General features: G+C 46.2%; 1 protein-coding gene across 1 annotated transcript in view; it reads left to right on the top strand.

The window, feature by feature from the left end:
* The window catches only part of LOC115163783 (ras-related protein Rap-2b), a 2,360-nt gene extending 2,233 nt beyond the window's left edge, over positions 1 to 127 (top strand). The window contains exon 2 of the mRNA XM_029715947.1: positions 1 to 127. This exon is cut by the window's left edge and continues 931 nt beyond it. The gene's annotated coding sequence lies outside the window, so the exon portion shown is untranslated.
* Positions 128 to 12,002: the final 11,875 nt, after the last annotated feature.

The following is a 12,002-nucleotide window of genomic DNA, read 5'->3' as shown; positions in this document are numbered from 1 at the left end:
AAAAGAAAATGTGATGTTACCATTGAAAAATCTAACCTGATTGTAAGTTTAATTTCAGACCAGCCTTTTAACAGCTGTCTGTTTTGTTTTCAAAATACTTTTAATACAAATTGCATTTTTTAAGACACATTCTTGTTTTCTCTCTTTGTACGTGTTGTTTCAGTTCTCTATCAGGTAAATCAAATCCACTATGGAGCAGTCTGCTCTCTAGGTTAGCAGTGGGGCAGTCTGCTCTCTCTAGGTTAGCAGTGGGGCAGTCTGCTCTCTAGGTTAGCAGTGGGGCAGTCTGCTCTCTCTAGGTTAGCAGTGGGGCAGTCTGCTCTCTAGGTTAGCAGTGGGGCAGTCTGCTCTCTCTAGGTTAGCAGTGGGGCAGTCTGCTCTCTAGGTTAGCAGTGGGGCAGTCTGCTCTCTAGGTTAGCAGTGGGGCAGTCTGCTCTCTCTAGGTTAGCAGTGGGGCAGACTGCTCTCTCTAGGTTAGCAGTGGGGCAGACTGCTCTCTCTAGGTTAGCAGTGGGGCAGACTGCTCTCTCTAGGTTAGCAGTGGAGCAGACTGCTCTCTCTAGGTTAGCAGTGGGGCAGACTGTGTGATCTGGCCGACTGCAGCGCGGTGTGATCTGGCCGACTGCAGCGCGGTGTGATCTGGCCGACTGCAGCGCGGTGGGATCTGGCCGACTGCAGCGCGGTGTGATCTGGCCGACTGCAGCGCGGTGGGATCTGGATCAAGGGGAAACAACAAGAAGATTGGTCGTGTGTGTGTGTGTGCATATTTGTGTGTGTGTGTGCATGCACCTCTGTATACGAGTGTGTATGTGTGTGTATAACTCTGTGTGGGTAAACCTTTTCAGTATAGATCTGTATGTTGCCTAGTAGTTGATTCAGGTGTTGTCATTTATCCTGTTCTGCCTTCAGTCTTGTGACCTAGGCTAGAGGGATGCTATGGCATTCGTGTGTGTGTGAAATGTCAAGAGTTCCAAACAATGCCTGCCAAAATGTTTGTCCAACAGGTTGGGACCCAGTACTATATAAACAGGCTTTACAAACAAGAGGTGAATATGCCTTGTCAATCTAATTGTCACATTGTGCCTTTTGTCGGTCTGGGATGTTGGTGTGTGTTTGGCTGTGTGTCTTCTAGACTGAGCAAGAGTATCGGTTTGCCTGGCATTTTACATTCATTATTCTGTCTTTTTTTTTCTCTCATTAACTGCACAATTTTGTCACGTTGTTACTTGCTACCCTCATCAGTCTTGTCTATGGCAGTTTCAGTTAGCCACAGGGCTAGCATTTAGCCTGTAGTCTACATGTTGGAACCTATTGCTGTGCTGGAGTGAATCTCCTTGCTTAAGGAAAGGCTTGTAGCCTCTCAGGCCTTGGTCGGCTAAAACACAATCAGACGGACGGATAGACGGACGGATAGATAGACAGGTCACCGTGAGCTACTGCGCTGTGGGTGGATCTCTGTCTCTCGCTCTGTCTCTCGCTCTGTCTGTCTGTCTCTGCCTGTCTGCCTGTGTGTGTGTGTGTGTGTGTGTGTGTGTGTGTGTGTGCTGTAAACCCAAGCTCCTACAGTATGGCTACATTACAGTGTGTGTGTGTGTGTGCTGTAAACCCAAGCTCCTACAGTATGGCTACATTACAGTGTGTGTCAGAAAGGTCTTCCCCCTCTGCGCTGCCTCACTTCAACCCCCTGCTATGGTGTAAACATCTGATAGCAGAAGAATTTACCCTTTTAGAGAGGCGAGGGCTAGACTGTGTGTAGTCTAGACTTCCTGTTTTCTCTTTTATTCATTCTTCTCTTCCTGTAGAAAGCAGAGGGTGAACGTTTCACTTCCTCTCATCGTTACTGAACAGGGTTCTTGAGTGTATGAACAGCTCAGAGCCGTCTAGGGTAGAAAATGTATTTTAGTTTTTGGAACTGAGACGTTATAGATACTAATGTAACATTAGCATACCTTAACGGCGTGTAGCCTTAAGTACTCTGCCTTTTAACAACCAAGTCACTACATTGTCTTCTGCTGTCATATAATGTGAAGTGGGGCAGATTCTACACAGTAGTTTTTTTGTTGTTGTCTAACATCCTGAGCGCCCTTCCCCACTGTATGGACCCTGTGTTTGTTTAGACTTTTCAGCCATCAGGAAGTGGTCATGAGGTTTACACACTGTCTTGCATTGTCATTGGCCTACTGGTCATGGGAGGTGGTCATGTGACGTGGTTGCCATGGTTAGGGGGACATGGGGTTTGAGTGGCCTAGCGTGTCCTCAGCCTGGGGGCTTGTTCTGTAGCTGGAGGTCAGTCTCTAGTGATAAGTTCCTCCCTTCTAGGCTGTACATAGATGTCGTGTATAGGCCTTACCATTGTCCTGACCATCTTAGAGCAATATGGTAGTAGTATGGTTTGAATTTCTCCTTCCCTGGTCCTGTCATGCTCTTTGATTAGCCAATGGCCTTTTCTCATTTGAGCAAAAGTCTGTCCTCCACAGCCTTTCATTCGTCTTCTCGTCCGTGACCCGGAAACCGATAACTGGTCGAGGGGATATCCCCTTTCAACATCATGACGGGGGAGGGAAATCTGATCCTAGATCGGTGTCTAGAGAAGTTTCATCTGTTGCAGTTCCAGTTTTACATGGAATTAGAGGTTGCTCTTTGTCTCTGGACGTCACTGGGTTATTTTCAGGTTGTGTGTGGCAATATGCTGAGGCCAATGTGCAGTGTGTGTTCATGTGTCTGTTGTCATTACGAGGTTCTAGCTACGTTTCAAATTAAACCTACATGGACATTTTATTGTGAGATTTCTTCTGGGTTTGTTTTGTAGTGGTGCAGTTAGCACACTGATCTTTCTCTCTGTCTGTCTGTCTGTCTGTCTGTCCGTCCGAAGTTACCTGACATTCCTAATTGGAAAAGAGTCATTAAATGTATATCTTCACAGTGTGCTTCTTTCAATATTTAAGCTTTGATTTACCCTGATTTTAGTATAGTTGAGATGGGGGGTTCCTTTCCTGAGTGACAACCATTTCAGTGCTGGACCCATGCCTCTGCTGTTAGTCTTGCTTGGGGTGAGAACACACATACTAGGATTGTTATTTTACACTCTGTGAAACACACACACACACAGTCCCACCCTCTCATAAGACAAACACACAGTCCCACCCTCTCATAAGACAAACACACAGACAGTTATTCCTCTCCTCAGGGCGCCGGGCTGTAGTTATTCCTCTCCTCAGGGCGCCGGGCTGTAGTTATTCCTCTCCTCAGGGCGCCGGGCTGTAGTTATTCCTCTCCTCAGGGCGCCGGGCTGTAGTTATTCCTCTCCTCAGGGCGCCGGGCTGTAGTTATTCCTCTCCTCAGGGCGCTGTAGCCTCTCGGCAGTGAGTTTCTTCAGATTGCTGTTTTAATTTCCTAATCATTGCTTAATCACCACAGTCTTCTAACCATCTCGTTCGGCTGTGTAATTGTACTTTGAACTGAATAGTGAAAGCACTAAAGCCCATTGGCGCCGAGTTGAGAGGTAGTGGAGAATGGGCTTAGACAGATGTTCCCAAACGGTGGGTGGATCATGGCTAGCTCTTATTGGGTCAGAGACTCATCTCAGGACTGAGTTGTGGCTAGGATTTGATGGGTCATCAGAAAATCCAAAAGGGTTTAAGTGGGTCATAATGATTAGAAGTTGCTCTAGGATCATCTTACCCATTACCAAATCCCGACCTTTACTATTAGGTGGAGAAATGCAAAACTGACTTCGGATCAGCCTCTGAGGAGCAACTTCACTCTGATCGGGTTCTGCCCAGGGATCAGTGTTCCAGTTCAGACCTAAAGGAGGGGGACTTTGCCGGAATGCCCCAGAATCACTCATTTTTCCCATTCCTCCATCTCTACTGTCAAGACATGTCTGAGGCACACGGCCTGCACTTACTGCTGAGAGAGAGAGGGAAGGAGAGAGGTAGTAGCATATTATGAGTGTGATCAAGTAGATAAAGAAAGGACTGATTTGAAGGAGTGAGAGAGAGCTGGAAACCGGCATTTTCCAGACAGGGGAGGGGGAGTTGGATAGGTAGAGGAATCAATGACATAGAGAGACTTGTCTAAACAGAACTGAGACACCACCCTATCGTAGCCCAGTATCTCAAGATGAATTATTCTGGGCAGAGAGTCAAACCCAGCAGTATAGTTGTTACACCACGCCCTGGATCTAACCCAGTGATATGGTTGTTACAGTATGCCCTGGATCTAACCCAGTGATATAGAATTGTTACAGTATGCCCTGGATCTAACCCAGTGATATAGTTGTTACAGTACGCCCTGGATCTAACCCAGTGATATAGTTGTTACAGTACGCCCTGGATCTAACCCAGTGATATAGTTGTTACAGTACGCCCTGGATCTAACCCAGTGATATAGTTGTTACAGTACGCCCTGGATCTAACCCAGTGATATAGTTGTTACAGTACGCCCTGGATCTAACCCAGTGATATAGTTGTTACACCACGCCCTGGATCTAACCCAGTGATATAGTTGTTACAGTACGCCCTGGATCTAACCCAGTGATATAGTTGTTACAGTATGCCCTGGATCTAACCCAGTGATATAGTTGTTACAGTACGCCCTGGATCTAACCCAGTGATATAGTTGTTACAGTACGCCCTGGATCTAACCCAGTGATATAGTTGTTACACCACGCCCTGGATCTAACCCAGTGATATAGTTGTTACAGTACGCCCTGGATCTAACCCAGTGATATAGTTGTTACACCACGCCCTGGATCTAACCCAGAGATATAGTTGTTACAGTACGCCCTGGATCTAACCCAGTGATATAGTTGTTACAGTACGCCCAGGATCTAACCCAGTGATATGGTTGTTACAGTACGCCCTGGATCTAACCCAGTGATATAGTTGTTACAGTACGCCCTGGATCTAACCCAGTGATATAGTTGTTACAGTACGCCCTGGATCTAACCCAGAGATATAGAGTTGTTACAGTATGCCCTGGATCTAACCCAGTGATATAGAGTTGTTACAGTACACCCTGGATCTAACCCAGAGATATAGAGTCTGACAGACTACAGTGCTATGTGGTTCCACACTACCATTACAGTTTCTATAAGAACTGAGCAGATCATGTAAATCCTTGGTGACATATCTGATAACTGGACTGATCATGTGTCTTTTATGAAAATCAGGCATTCTCTCTTTCCCTTTACTGCTGCTGTTCTGCTTCTAGGCAGGCTGCAAGCGCAATCATGGAATCCAGGGTGTGGTTTTTCACTTAAATGACAGAGTAGTATCTCTGCTGTGAGATTTAGAAGGAGTGCTGTTGAGAACATTGCCAAAACAAGTTCCTTCCTGCCTTTAGCTGCTGTGTGTGTTTGTTTTTGTGAGTGTGTGTGTGTGTGTGTGTTTACATGTCAAGTCTGTGAATGAGAGTTGCCTGTTTGGGATCAGTTTCCAGTCTGTGAGGAAATGGTATCTGTTACGTCATGTGCTCTCTATCTTCTTGCAGGTGTGTGTGTGTGTGTGTGTGTGAGAAACAATCCTTGTGGGTAGCAGAAGTCCTAGTAAAACAAACCAAAAAGTGTGTACATTTTGCCGGTCCCCACGAGGAAAAATACTATTTTAGGGTTAGGTATAGTTTAGGGGTTAGGGAAAATGTGATTTTGATGGGAATCAATTATTTGGTCCCCACAAGGATAGCAATACAAACCTGTGTGTGTGCTTCCTCCCATCTAATGGATGCTCTGGTCTGAGGACTTCCCATCATGCCTTGCAGGTTGCGTGGCTTCCGCCTGGGGCCTGCTTGGTCATGTGACTCCATTCCTGGCATTGCCCCGCCCCTCAGCATTCTGACTAACATGTCATGACATGTCCTGAATCCACCTCCCTGCTCCTCCATCCTGCTCCCTCCACCTCCCTTCCCACCATTTTATTTTCCCTTTTTTTCCTCTCTCATCCTCTCATTTTCCCTCTCTTCATCTTTTGACCTCCTTTACCTTTTCTCTCTGTGTTGTGATGTCTTCATCCCTCTACTATGTGTTGCAGCAGGGTGAGCCCCCAAAAGAGCCTGAGAAACTCTGCCATGTGACTGACGAGTCTTCACTGTGTGGAAAATAGGCCATTTCCTGTTTTTGCAGTCATGTTAATGGTTATGGTTGGTCACATCAACATTTGTGCAATACTAACATTGTGGCTTTGCTCTCGATGTTCTGCAGTAAGAGTATGACTCTTACTGGTCATTATAACATGTCAGAACTGTCTTACAGACAGGAAGTATGCTAATACTGTATACGACTGAGTTGAGACTAATCAAGTGTTCATTTTGAGGGCTTGTTCCATTGGTCAGATGCTGTGTAATGTAAAGGCATAAGCCTCTTCCTACGTGAAGGGTGCAGTTAGTATGTGAGTGTACATCACCTTTAGGAGCCTACTGTGAGGATGATCGTGTCTCTGGGCTACATGGGGGGGGGGGGGGGGGGGGGGGGGTGATCATTAGAATGGGCAAAACGAGTGACCTAAGTGACTGAGCGTGGTATGATCGTCGGTGCCAGGCGTGCTGAATCCAGTATCTCACAAACAGCCGCCCTCCTGGGCTTTTCATGTATGACAGTGTCTAGGCTTTACAGAGAATGGTTCTGCAAACAAAACACATCCAGTCAGCGGCAGTCCTGTTGGTTTAAACAGCTCGTTGATGAGAGACGTCGAAGGAGAATGGCGTGCCAAGAACAGACAAATAACGGCGCAGCACAACAGTGGTGTCCAGAACGGCATCTCGGATCGCACAACTCGTCGATCCCTGTCACGGAACCGGCTCCAGTGAGCACGAAATCACCAACACTGGACAATTGACGAATGCAAAAACAGTGCGTGGTCTGACGAATCCCAGTTCCTGTTGTGTCATGCTGATGGCAGAGTCAGGATTTGGTGTAAGTAGCATGAGTCCATGGCCCCATCCTGCCTGGTGTCTACGGTACAGGCTGATGGCAGAGTCAGGATTTGGTGTAAGTAGCATGAGTCCATGGCCCCATCCTGCCTGGTGTCTACGGTACAGGCTGATGGCAGAGTCAGGATTTGGTGTAAGTAGCATGAGTCCATGGCCCCATCCTGCCTGGTGTCTACGGTACAGGCTGATGGCAGAGTCAGGATTTGGTGTAAGTAGCATGAGTCCATGGCCCCATCCTGCCTGGTGTCTACGGTACAGGCTGATGGCAGAGTCAGGATTTGGTGTAAGTAGCATGAGTCCACGGCCCCATCCTGCCTGGTGTCTACGGTACAGGCTGGTGGTTGTGGTGTACTGGTGTGGGGAATGTTTTCCTGGCATACTTTAGGTCCCTTGATACGACGCCTTGTAGAATCCATACAGACACAAAACGAATACATTTTTCCCTCTTAACTTCTAACAACAGAAAACTCTTAATTCTGATGATGTAAGTCTCTGATGTCAGTGAAGGCCAGGATGATTAAAATAAAATGTTATTGGTCACATACACGTGGTTAGCAGATGTTAATGTGAGTGTAGTGAAATGCTTGTGCTTCTAGTTCCAACAGTGCAGTAATATCTAACAAGTAATCTAACAATTCCCCAACAACTACCTAATACACACAAATCTAAAGGGGTGAATGAGAATATGTACATATAAATATATGGATGAACGACGGCCAGGCGGCATAGGCAAGGTGCAATAGATGGTATAAAATACAGTGTGTGTTATATATATATATATGAGTAATGTAAGATATGTAAACATTATTAAAGTGACATTATTTAAAGTGGCTAGTGATTGGGTCTTAATGTGGGCAGCAGCCTCTCTGAGTTACTGATTGCCGTTTAGCAGTCTGATGGCCTTGAGATAGAAGCTGTTTTTCAGTCTCTCCGTCCCAACTTTGAAGCACCTGTACTGACCTCGCCTTCTGGATGGTAGCGGTGTGAACAGACAGTGGCTTGAGTGGTTGTTGTCCTTGATGATCTTTTTGGCCTTCCTGTGACATCGGATGCTATAGGTGTCATGGAGGGCAGGTAGTTTGCCCCCGGTGATGTGTTGTGCAGACCTCACTACCCTCTGGAGAGCCTTGCGGTTGAGGGTGGAGCAGTTTCTGTACCAGGCTGTGATACTGCAAGACAGGATGCTCTCGGTTGTGCATCTGTAAAAGTTTGTCAGGGTTTTGGGTGACAAGCCAAATTTGTTCAGCCTCCTGAGGTTCATTATGTCACAATAAATATTGTCCTTTATAGATATGTTTTAAATGAAAAAATGGCACTGCATCTTCTCAAGGGTGTGGGTGTGTAGTGTGATTAACTGTCACAGCTAAGCCTTGTAGTAAACCCCACCCAAGGATACCAGAGTATCTCGACAAAGTCTTGGTTATCTCTCTCACCGGCACCACAGGAAGTAAGTATTGTGATAGTCAATGTAACAAAACCAACACAGATACCAACACTCTGTTGATTTGCAATACCAGATTGAGTCATCACTCATCAGGCTCTTGTTTTCACTGAAACCTGACTTCAGGTTTGTTCTGTTTTCCTGATGTGTGTTCATGTACAGTACACAGACATGTGCATTTTAAGCAAGAGCGATCTGGAGATAATATCCCTACATAATTATGATAACCTCCTTTTGACCCTCCTCAGTGAATAGATTTCTGAAAATGTTCAGATATAAGGCCATGAGAAGGAAATTACTCATGTCATGTTCAGAGCTGTGGAAGAAGTCTCTTGTGACACAAGGAATCTCCTGTTAGTTGACCCACATTACTGGGCAGGAAAGACTGAGGCCATATCAGAATAATATGTTGGGTAATCTATATAGAGACTGTAGCGTCCCCTCCCTGGTGCCATGTCTGGTCTGAAAATATCAAGTGTCCTGTTTCTGTATGAAGCCTGTCTTCTGTCTCATCTGTATCCTGTCCACAGCCCCTGTTCTGTGCCTGTGTCATGTTAATGTCTCTGCTTGTGTGTGACTGTGTAGTGCCTGTGTGTAGGGTGTGATGTGTCTCTGTGTAAATGGTCTCCTGTCTCGGGGATCACAACGTTGACAGGAAGGAAGGGCAGCTCCGTCCTGAGACTTTCTGTCCTGCTGGTGGACTCAGTGTCGAGTCGTGTGCTGCACTCTTCTCCCTCGTTCTGCTCTCTCCTTCTCTCCCTCGTTCTGCTCTCTCTCTCTTCTCCCTCGTTCTGCTCTCTCTCCTCTCCCTCGTTCTCCTCTCTCCTCTCCCTTGTTCTGCTCTCTCTCCCTCGTTCTCCTCTCCCTCGTTCTGCTCTCTCTTCTCCCTCGTTCTGCTCTCTCTCCTTCTCTCCCTCGTTCTGCTCTCTCTCCTCTCCCTCGTTCTGCTCTCTCTCCTCTCCCTCGTTCTGCTCTCTCTCTCCTCTCCCTCGTTCTGCTCTCTCTCCTCTCCCTCGTTCTGCTCTCTCTCCTCTCCCTCGTTCTGCTCTCTCTCTCCTCTCCCTCATTCTGCTCTCTCTCCTTCTCTCCCTCGTTCTGATCTCTCTCCTTCTCTCCCTTGTTCTGCTCTCTCTCCTCTCCCTTGTTCTCCTCTCCCTCATTCTGCTCTCTCTTTCTCTCCCTCTGTCTCTCTCCCTCTCTCTCTTGCTCCTTCATTGTCATCCATTCTCCTCTCTCCCCCCCCTTCCTCTTCAGTTTTCAGTTTTTTTGAACCTCAACTACAGCCTTTCCCCGGGGTACTGAAGGACATTTGGACTAGTCAGGATGTGTCACAGGTCAAAGTTCAGGCCATCTTAGTAGTAGCAGCAGCTGTGTTGTTGGGTATTGCTCTCTGGCTCTGTTTAGATGTTGCTGTCTGGGTCCTGTCGGGTCAAACATGTTAACAGTGCAAGACAAATGCATTGTCCAATACAAGCACCTCTGTGTTGCTCAAACTGACCTGGCAGTGACCAGCATGTTCTTAAAAAAAGATAGATTTAGAGTTAGATAAACTTTGATTTTTTTGTCAGGAGCATATACAGGATGCTACCCTCTACAACATAACCTTCACTATGTCACCAGGACATATACAGGATGCTACCCTCTACAACATAACCTTCACTATGTCACCAGGACATATACAGGATGCTACCCTCCACAACACTATGTCACCAGGACATATACAGGATACTACCCTCCACAACATAACCTTCACTATGTCACCAGGACATATACAGGATGCTACCCTCTACAGCACTATGTCACCAGGACATATACAGGATTCTACCCTCCACAACACTATGTCACCAGGACATATACAGGATACTACCCTCAACAACATAACCTTCACTATGTGACCAGGACATATACAGGATGCTACCCTCTACAACACTATGTCACCAGGACATATACAGGATGCTACCCTCTACAACACTATGTCACCAGGACATATACAGGATGCTACCCTCTACAACACAACCTTCACTATGTCACCAGGACATATACAGGATTCTACCCTCCACAACACTATGTCACCAGGACATATACAGGATACTACCCTCCACAACATAACCTTCACTATGTCACCAGGACATATACAGGATACTACCCTCCACAACATAACATTCACTATGTCACCAGGACATATACAGGATTCTACCCTCTACAACACAACCTTCACTATGTCACCAGGACATATACAGGATACTACCCTTTACAACATAACCTTCACTATGTCACCAGGACATATACAGGATTCTACCCTCCACAACACTATGTCACCAGGACATATACAGGATGCTACCCTCCACAACATAACCTTCACTATGTCACCAGGACATATACAGGATTCTACCCTCCACAACACTATGTCACCAGGACATATACAGGATGCTACCCTCCACAACATAACCTTCACTATGTCACCAGGACATATACAGGATGCTACCCTCTACAACATAACCTTCACTCCAAATCAAAACTCAAAACCTACAACCTGATTTTGAACGGAATCACCTGGAAGGCTTACAACTACGAAATATTATTATTCCAAAGCTATACAGCAAATACTCTGGAAAACATCAGAAACCTGAAAACACCATCCAACCTAGAACTGAGTGAGTAATGTTTAGTCTGAAGCTATATTTTATTTCCAAAAGCCAAGAAGAAAAATACATGACATTACGTGATAAGGACTGAATGATAAATCAAGGCTGCCAAGCTTGATACAACTTAAATTAGCACTGACGTGTCAAGTGAGAGGTGTCAAAGTCCTTTAGCCCAACGATGGCAGGAGAGTCAAACAGTCTACTCCAACCAAATGGAGAGGCCTTAGAAGCTGCCTCCTGCTGTTCAGAGGTCATTAAAATACAGTACCCAGTGTATGTAAAGAATGATAAGGCAAGGAAAGAGCACAGAATGAACCTCCTTATGGAAAATCAAGACTTTTTGCTGACTATTATAAAAAATGGGAACATCAGCAACCTCATCTTTCACACAAACCATCCATTGGCATGGCACAGTGCTATATTAACGAGACCATCCCCTGGCACAGTGCTATATTAACCAGACCATCCCCTGGCATGGCACAGTGCTATATTAACCAGACCATCCCCTGGCATGGCAGAGTGCTATATTAACCAGACCATCCGCTGGCAGGGCACAGTGCTATATTAACCAGACCATCCCCTGGCATGGCACAGTGCTGTATTAACCAGACCATCCCCTGGCATGGCACAGTGCTATATTAACCAGACCATCCCCTGGTACAGTGCTATATTAACCAGACCATCCCCTGGCATGGCACAGTGCTATATTAACCAGACCATCCCCTGGCATGGCAAAGTGCTATATTAACCAGACCATCCCCTGGCACAGTGCTATATTAACCAGACCATCCCCTGGCACAGTGCTATATTAACCAGACCATCCCCTGGCATAGTGCTATATTAACCAGACCATCCCCTGGCACAGTGCTATATTAACCAGACCATCCCCTGGCACAGTGCTATATTAACCAGACCATCCCCTGGTACAGTGCTATATTAACCAGACCATCCCTGGGACAGTGCTATATTAACCAGACCATCCCCTGGTA

Source organism: Salmo trutta, chromosome 26, assembly GCF_901001165.1.
Source record: "Salmo trutta chromosome 26, fSalTru1.1, whole genome shotgun sequence".
Taxonomy (NCBI): Eukaryota; Metazoa; Chordata; class Actinopteri; order Salmoniformes; family Salmonidae; genus Salmo; species Salmo trutta.
Note: the sequence above shows the minus strand (reverse complement) of the source record. Positions and strands in the feature narration are given on the sequence as shown.